Source organism: Talpa occidentalis, unplaced genomic scaffold (genome assembly GCF_014898055.3).
Source record: "Talpa occidentalis isolate TD23 unplaced genomic scaffold, MPIMG_talOcc4v2.1 talOcc4.2, whole genome shotgun sequence".
Taxonomy (NCBI): Eukaryota; Metazoa; Chordata; class Mammalia; order Eulipotyphla; family Talpidae; genus Talpa; species Talpa occidentalis.
Window position 1 is genome coordinate 4383476 of NW_023602073.1, and position 9510 is coordinate 4392985.

A 9510-nucleotide genomic window follows, 5' to 3' on the forward strand; every position below is an offset into this window, starting at 1 on the left:
TTTCCCAGGACCTATTGAGACGACAATGCAATTCGTTGGGAATAGGGTTTGGGACTTTGCATTCTAAACATTCCTTCTCGAGAGCATGATGCAGGCACTTGGCAGACCACACCTTGAGAAACATTAGGTGAGAGTGGCACAGCTTAGGAGACAAACGTGCAGAATCAAGAGTCCCGGGAAAATTCCTGGTGGGTGCTCAGAATGACTTTAGGGTAAAGGTGGGGGAGAAGGCTGCAGGAGCAGGGCAGCTGACTGTGTCTGGCAAAGCCAGGTTGTGGGGTTCATGAGGAGCTGGAGACTCCCAGGGTGGACACAAGGACAGTGTGGAATGCATGGGAGGCTGGGGTAGGGAATGCGTGAGAACGTTGCTCTGGGATCTGCTTCGCCAGGGAGCAAATCATTTAATAGTTTGCAAATGATTTAGCAACCCTCCCCCATCCCCCGCCTGCCTTGAGGCTCCCAGGGTAGCTGTCTCCATGTCCACCACAGAGGATCCCTGCTCGCCAACTGCTAAGAGAGAAGGAGCCACTGGCCTTGGGTGCTCTGGCCAGAAGTGACTCTGAGGCAATTACTGCTGAAGAACTAGCTGTAATTATTAATTACAACCCTAGCAACAATTAAGGTCATGCATAATTCTTTTTGTGGGCTGCTTTTTGCCTGCAGAGCCCATTTCTCAAACACCTCATTAGCTTTGTAATAGTGAGGTTTTCAATATATTTTTTCCAAATTCAGTTATATGCAAAAAAAAAAAAAGACTACAGCAAGAAATATATTTATTTTTAGCCAAGAATGGCAACACCCAAGCTTGCTTTCTGGGTGCAGTATTTCTGTCCCCTGTTCTACTAAAATATTCAAATCTATTATTATGTTAGACTGAGTTTTGGCTTCTTTATTCAGGTGAAAGTAAGTAACTAAAGGTAATCACTGAGGAATTCATAACATCGTACCTTTAAGTGCCAGAGTAAAGTTTAGGCTAAAATTGAATTTTTGATTTTTACCTATGGGTGGAATTCAGAAGTATTATTAACGTTGAAACATAAAAAGCATAACATATCACCTCCAGGAGAGCAGGAACACAACAGACTACGCTTATGATTTTATTTAACAGCTCAGTCTTTATACACAGACACAAAACTATCTGAGTGGAAGCGAGTTTCTTAAAAACAAGAGAGGTGAATATTACAGCAAGTGCCCTTAAGACATCCCTGCTCATCACACATCTTCTTCTGATGTCTCATTTAGCTTTCCCTGACATCAAGCAGGGGGCTTGAAGTCACATTGCAGCTCCCAACTGCTGTGCTTAAATTGCTTCTGGAAGCACCGAGTCCTCTGTTGTTGCTGCAGATTTAGCTCTGGGCCGGGGAGAAAGTGGGGAGAAATCATTTGCATCAAACAACGCTAGCTGTCTATTCCCATTAGAAAAAACACTTGGTGTTTTAGTGCAAATTATTTTAAAAGGGCAGATAACTTATGGATGCAGAAAGGGTAATCCACAAAGATGTATGCAATTTTGTTCAGCTGAATGTCCTCGGGGCGAAAACATCAAGGATAACAAGTATACTAAATACAAACAGACACAATCATAAAACATGACACCCTGATTAAAACACCCTTTTCAAGGGTCCTTTGCACTTAGGAGAGGAGCTGCCTATTCATATCCAAGCCCATCAGTTCCCTAGATTCAGAGGCAGGTTCAAACAATGATTTTTATTTTTTCCTTAGCTGTATTCTTAAGAAGGTTGTGACATCATGAGACGTTATTCAGACTAGCCTAGAATCACAGTGCTGGTCAGCAAGGGGATTAGTTTAAGGGTTAAGGAGCTGGGGGCTTGGAGCTGGGTAGGTCTGATCCTTAGACACCATCAGCTCTGAAGTCTAGGGGTCCTCATCTGCAAGTGGGAAATCGAGTAATCGAGAGGCTTAAACACAGCACAACAAAACTAGAAACCCAGAGATAACGTGCAGAGTATAGTGCCTGGCACAGAAACAAAAATATGCGTATGTGTGTGCTTTTCCTCCCTTAGTGCTCTATTACAAAAAGGTTTGAGAGTAGAAAATCATGAGGATATGATGAGAAGAGATTTTTATGGTTTTGGGAAACCGCACCAAGATATGGGAAATTTTAGCTAGTAAGACAGAAATGGAATCTCACCATGAAGTTTGTGCATGGCATTGATAGAATTGCTCATAGCCAAGACTTAGGTGCATCTGCTTCATTTATCTGTGAACAACAGTTAATAGCTACTGAGGACTCGGTGCTAGGCACTATTCTAATGTATCCAAGGTCATGATACTTTCTGCGCATTGCTTCGCAGGTTCTTCATGAGTAGATGTTAATATTATCCCCATTCCACAGGTCTGGAAACATAAGAGCAGAGACAGTTAAATAACTTGTCCAAGGTCACACAGCTAGCGAAGAGTGGAACCAGAATTTAAATTCAGACACTTATGACAGACCTACCTTCTTAGTCAATGTGCTGTGTTTTGCTTATTTTTAAATCCCTCACAGTATCACACACAGCTCTTTGCGCCTAGTGGGTAGAGAACATTCATACAATGATTATCTAAATGATGCAAACAGTTGCTTTTAAAGTCAGGGAGAATGAAAGGGTTGACTTGTTTCTGTTGGAATTTAGAAAAATAAAGTCCAGGAAAACTACCTTGTCAGAAGATAGATGGTACCTTGCCAAGACCAGTGGGCTAACACTGCTTATGCAGCCCATCTCTAATCCTTTGAGAAGCCTTCATAATGTTTTCCACTCTACATTTCCACCAACAGTTAAGAGAATTCCTTTTTCTCCACCTCCTTGCCAGCACTTAACGTCTCTGGTCATTTTTATATTGGCCATTCTCACAGAGGTGAGTTTGTGGGTATGTCACTGTGGTTTTGATTTGCATTTCTCTGATGATAAATGATGACATTTTTTCATGTGCTTGTTAGTCATCTGGGTTCCATTTCTTTATAGGATTGCTTTTCCAATCATTTACTCCGAGCCTATGTTTATTTTTGCAGCACAGATGCATTTCCTGGAGAGAGCAGAAAGTTTGATTCTGTTTCCTAAGCTGACCGAATACTCTCTTTTAATCAGTGAGTTCAGTTCATTTACATTTAGATTTACATTTACAGTTATTGGTATGTGACAGGCTGGGCTGCCATTTTGTCCTTAATTTTGTTGTCTTATCTGTTTCCTTGTTCAGTTCTTTTCATATGTTCTTCTCTTTGGTGTAGACATGGGAGAGCCTTTCAATATTCCTTTGGGAGGTGGGGAGGTTGTCTGGTGTGCGTGAACTTCTTCAGATGCTATTTGAGAAGGATCTTATTTCTCCTTCATATCTGAATGAGAGTCTTGCAAGATCGAGTACTCTTGGCCAGCAGTTTTTATCTTTAAGTGTTTGGATCACATCATTCCATTCTCTTCTTGCCTATAATGTTTCTTCAGAAAATTATGATCTTAGCTTGATCAGAGTTTTTTTATAAGTTATCTTTTTCATCCCCCTAATGAGCTTCAATTTTCTTTCTTTGTCTTGAACTCTTGGAAGTTTCATGGGCTTGTATATTTTGTTCCTTCTGCAGGTCCAGGAAGTTTTCTTCTATTATTTCTTTAAATAGTTTCTCTGTTCCTTTCTCTCTCTCTTCCCTTTCTGGGGTCCCCATTTTCTTATATTGCCTTTCCTCTTGGAGTCATGTAATTCTTGAAGTGTTTATTTCATGTTTTTCTTTGTATTTCTCTTTCTTCTTCCATCTGGATTCTTTATGCATTTTCATCTTCAATGTCACTCATTCATTTTTTTATTTGATCTAGTCTACATTCAGAACTTTCTCTGGAATTTTTAAATCCCATCTATTGATCTCTTTACATCCTGCATCTCTGTTATTTTCCTAAAGTTTCAGTTTTGAACTCTGTGTGTTAATTTTATTTCTCAGGATATTTCTGAGCTTTCTTCAAAATCTTTGATCAGCTTTTCTATGTTTTCTCTCATTTCTTTAAATTTCTTTATCATGAAAACTTTGAACACTGTATGTGATGGGAAGAACAGATCTTTCATATCTTTGCAATTGGGTTCCGGAGATTTGTTCTCTGTGGTGTAGTGTTACCCCTAAGGACTCAGCTGTTTGTTGTGTCTTTTCATTGTCCCATTATTTGGTTTTCAAAAATTAAAAGTGCAGAATTTCTGTTTTTCCAGTAGATGGCACTGTACGTCAGGAAGAACTAACCTGAAACTGAGTCTTCATTAAGTTGGGGGAGGTCCTGTCTGCAGGGGGTTCTGCTATTGTGGGTTCATCCTCAGACTCCTTCCTGGAATTTACCAAGGTCATGCTAATGTCTGGGTGGTCCTATTGAGGGGGTACTCCACCCTTGTGTCTGTTCAGGGAGTTTACCTTGAGCAACACTGATGTTCGTGGGTCAGTGAGGGGTCCACTGGTCATGAACCCATCCTCACACTTGCACAGGGAGCTTACTGAAGTCATGCTGGTATCAGTGAGTCATCTGCTGGACATGGCTCTTTCCTCAAGTTTGTTCAGGAACCCCATGGGGCCATGCTGGTTTTGTGTGATGTCTTTCCAGGGAGGGAGTTTGCTGGGCATGACTCAAACTTTGCTCCTTTTCAGGGATCCCACTGGGCCTGTGCTGATATTGGAAGGGATCCACTGGGTATGGTTTTGCCCTCACAGTTGGTGAGTTTGCTTAATGGAGCTATGCTGGCATTTGTTAAGATCTGCCTCTGGATCCTCTCATGGAGTCTGAAAGGTTGCTGTGCCTAGGCTTTGCTAGTTCCATTCTGCTCTTTTCCAGGCCTACCAGGACTCACACAGGATTGTTTGATCTGCTCTGTTCCTCACCTCTAGATGTTACTCCTAGCATGTGCTGCCATTCCTCTGTTTTTTTTCTTTTCTTCAGGTGTTTCTTTGGCTTTATTCTGCTACAATCCAGCTGTGAGTATGCAGAGAAGTTGAGTTCAGTATCCTTACTCCACTGCCATCTTGCCCTGCCCCCCTCATTTATTTTTTTAAATTACGGGTATCAAAAATATGTTAAAGTACATGGTGTGTGGTGATGGTTCCAAAAGGTGAGCAACCTCCTGAGAATTACATGTGGACATAGAGTAATGGGCAGTAATGGACAGGTCAAATGCCTCCACACGAGACCATCTAATCATCTGAAAAATTCACAAAAATCAGAGAACAACGGACTCATTAAATAAGAAGGTTGAGAGAGAAATCTGGAAAGAAGAGCATGGCAAGGGCCAACCAATGATATGGATGGTTCATTGCCAAAGAGCTGTTACCTCTCTTTCCCATCCTGGCTATGAATGCCATAGCAATACCTTCTGAAGATAAGTGAATTTGTCATTCCTCCATAGGCAATCAACAGGGATTTCTTTGCGAAGAACAAAATCACATATTTTTCATAATAACTTGATTCCTTTTTGTTTGTTTAGGCTATTATTAAGGAAGTGAATATGCATCCAGAAGCCTGATTTTTCCAGGGGGGAATTGATAAATGTCATATATTTATTTTGCATCTATCATTACATGTTTTGGGTTTTCTTTAGTTTTGTTTTAAGGCAAACCCAGATGAATACAATGGATGCAGAATGGTGACAGATTTTTAATATATTCCTTGGGCTTCAAATCATACTATATCTTATTCAAAGAGCCATCAACGGTTTACCCTTTTCAATAACTCCTTTATTTCTTATATTCATGCCCTGTATTATGTGCCATGCTTTATCTGGTAAAACATTTTTTCCCAAATTTTGTAGTCTTTGGAGTCAATAGGTCTAACTTCTGGAAATAAAGTTAGGGGTTATCAGCAAGGGAGGGGTTATCAGCAAGGCCACCTGTGAAACTTGATCTGATACAGCACACCTTGTCATACTGCTTTGCTGCTTTATTTTTCTTCTTAACCTAGTACATGTTTATTGTGTTTATTGCCCGCTGTACCTACTAGAATACGAATTCCATGAGGGCAGGGGCTTGGTTATTTCCCTCCCTCTCTTCCTTCCTTCCTTCCTTTCATTCTTTTTTTTAAAGATTTATTTATTCATGCATACAAGAGCTGGGGTACAGGCCAGAGGTGCGGGGGTGAGAGGATTCACCAGGAACAGAGTGGGGAGCAGAACAGGCAGATTGACCAAAGTACATCGCTGAGGGGAGCAGTGGGTGAGTCAAGAGAGGTCTGCTGCGCCATGTGGGTTGCTCCCTGGCTGTGGATCGAACTCCTGCTGCAGTGGCTGTGGATTGCTTCATAGGTTGCGTCTTAACCCTTGCGCCACCAGGGAGGTCCCATTTTTTTTTTATAACTGGCCTCTAGAATAGTGTTTGGTTGGTACTGAGTAGGTGTTCAGCAATATTGGCAATAAAATAACAAGTTTCTGTGTGTCTGCTTCCTTTATCAGAGAACAATAAAGAGCTATTGAGCATTTATTTGGTGCCAGGTGCCTTTCGAAATATTTTATATATTATGTGGTGTTTCATTTACTCCTCATAGTGCCTTCATGAAGTAGCATCCAAAAACGAAAAGAGACCAGGCCTTGACAGACTAGCTCTGGTGCATTCGTCAGGATAAAGCTCATGAGGTCTCCAGCCCCTGACAAAGACTCAGGACCACTCTCTGGTGTCTATCCCCAGACGCAGTCAATCTGAGAGCCACATGTCTTTCCACATACGATGGATGGAGAGAGACATGGGAAAAGGTGGGATGTATGTGGGGAGAGTAGACTCACTAACTTTCAAGGAGTAAGTAGTTCTTACAGGAAATGAGTCCCATGGTCTTGGGTGGGGCATGGGGAACACTGGGAGAAGAATTTGAGGAATAGTAAGTGTTTACAGTTATTTAAAGTCTTGCCTTTTACTATCATGGGCCAAAAATGAGATCCATAAATACATAGGCCATAAAACAAGATTAAAGAAACTTGCCATTTCTGGAAAGATTATACCTCTCAGAGACAGAATTGCTTCTAGAAATTCCTATTTGGGGGCGGTAAGGCCCTGTAGACATGAACCAGGGGATGGCCTGTCCTGAGCAGAGATGAGAAGAGAGGAGAGAAGGGAATCCTGGCAAGATGACGGGGCTGGAAGAGAGAGGCCAGGCAGTCTCCCGGCAATCATGCTGGCCACTTTCCAGATGTTCCCTACAAGCCCTGCTAGCTTGCTGGCATTCGCACGCAGCCTTCACACTGTGACTGTCTCTGCACTGCACCCAAACGGGTCTGTGTGACTAAATAGAATATGGCAGGAGTGTGATAGTGTGTTACGTCCAAGATTAGGTTATGAAAGACTATTTCTGCCCTGGACTTGGTGTTCTTTCTTTCTCTCTCTCTGTCTCTCTCTCTCTTGGAAGCCAGGTACCTGCCAGAAGCTGTGAGCAGCTATGGAGAAGCCCATACCCACGTACCTGAAGACTCCAGCCAACCGTCAGTGAGGAACTGAATCCTGCTTACAACTCCCTGAGTGAGTTTGGAAGCAGAACCATCACCCCAGTGAGTCTTGGGGTGATGGCAGCTCTAGCTGCCATTTTGACTGCAACCTCATGAAAAATCCTGAGTCAAAACCAGCCAGCTGAGCTGCTCATAGATTGCACAGGAAAGAAATATTTGTTCTTTAGGTTGTTATGTTTGGGGGTCATTTGTTAGTGACACAGCAGCAGAGTGGCCAATGTGTAAATTATATACAGTGATGGCCACCGCAGAGGCTTCTGGATGGAGAACAGACCGTTTCACGCCTCTCTCTCGACTCTGGGACACATGTTTTGCATTTGGGCAGCAAAGAGCAAAGGAGAGGGATCCTTGAGTACCTTAAATGACTTGGGGCTGAGTTTTCCTCTAGGGTGAGTTAGATGGGCCTGAGAAGAGGTGAGCATAGTCTGCTATAACAGACACAAGCACCCATATATCTGGCTTACATTGACCATGTGTCACAGTGAGGGGTGGTATTTCATTTTGGAGCAAATTTGTTGCAAGCAACAGAAATGTCCTCAGACTGCTTAGGTCTTAGGCACAAAGGGACTGACTGACTGCTGTAACTGAAGGGTGCAGAGATAAGCTGGCTCCTGTGACACTGGGCCCAGTGGCTCAACAGTGCGTCACCTGGTTTGATTTCCTCCTATCAAAGTCAACATTACGACCCCACCCCCTTCTCAGCCCCACCCCCACCCCCATCATGATCTCAGACAGCGGCCAGCTGCATACGGAGGCTGTCCAATCATGTGCTTCATGGTGGCTGGACAAGCAACTTCATTTTTGTCCAATTCTGAACCTCAGCTCTTTGGCCTGGCTGGCAGCCTCCCCCAGTCTCTCTAGGATAGGCTGGGACGGCCAGAGTGGATTAGGACAGGAACCATGGGAGGAGTTTAATAATGTAGCAGAAGTGGAATGGAGGCTGGGACGGAGGCCTAGAGAGGTCAAGGAGCTTGCCCGATGCCAAATAGTGAGCAGGGATTAGAACGAGGTTGTCACTAAGTCTGGTTTCCCACTGATGCTTGGTTCCCTTTGCCACACGAATGACATGCAAGGAATGTTCAGAAACCACAGTGCAGGTGCCTAGCTTTGCGCTGGGTGTGTTAACTCATTCACTTTCCCAGTAGACCTTGGTGGGGGGGGGGGTCCCGTCACCCCTTGTAAAGCAACCAACCCATTCCGGGCAGGTTTCGGAACGGTTCTAGCAGCCACATGCTCTTCGCCGTGGTTTGTAGTCGCCGCCCGCCTCCGTACACGCCACTCCCCCACCCTCGACACCGCACGACCACCCCCCGCACGCTGCTGCACCACCCTTATAAATCAGTCTCTTGGCGCAGGTGGACCCACTCCAGGTGCCCGCCCTCAGGCACGCGCCCAGGATCACAGGCCTCCCTCATCTATCCTGATGGCAGGAGGGCAGAAAAGCCTGATACCTTTTTCCTTACCCTACAGTCCACCCCCTCAGGGTTTTCTGCCATACAGTCCACGTATACACAATTTTTTAAGGAAACATAAACAGTGCAGCCATGGCCCACAAAAGCAAATACATCACAAAATGACTAAACTTAATTTTCCTAGGGGCGGATGCTTAGCGTGTCCTCTCACCACTGCCTTTACCACTCGCACTCTAAGGCCAAACTCTCCGACTGTGGTCTCCAGCCATAAGCCACGTAGTACAGCCACCCCCAGGACGTCCTCCGGGACGGGCGATACACACACTTTATACTCTTTCGGGGGTCATCGGCCAGTCCCCAGAGATAGTCTCACTGCTGTCACCTTGACACTCTGGCCTCCATAGCCATCCATATAACAAGTAGACCCATGACATCTCTCTGGATTTCCATAGAGCAGAGCACATTCTGCTCCTGTGTCTACTAGAGCTAAGACCCTTGGCACGTTAGTCGGGGACCAGGGGATGGCAAGCTCCACATGGGGCCTCCGGTCCCCGCCGTCCCCTGTGGACGGGTTCCTTGGCCCTCACCCTATTCAAAGGCTGTCAGGCCATCCCCCGAGGACGGGGCTGGCGGCACGTGGTCTTCCAGGCGCAGG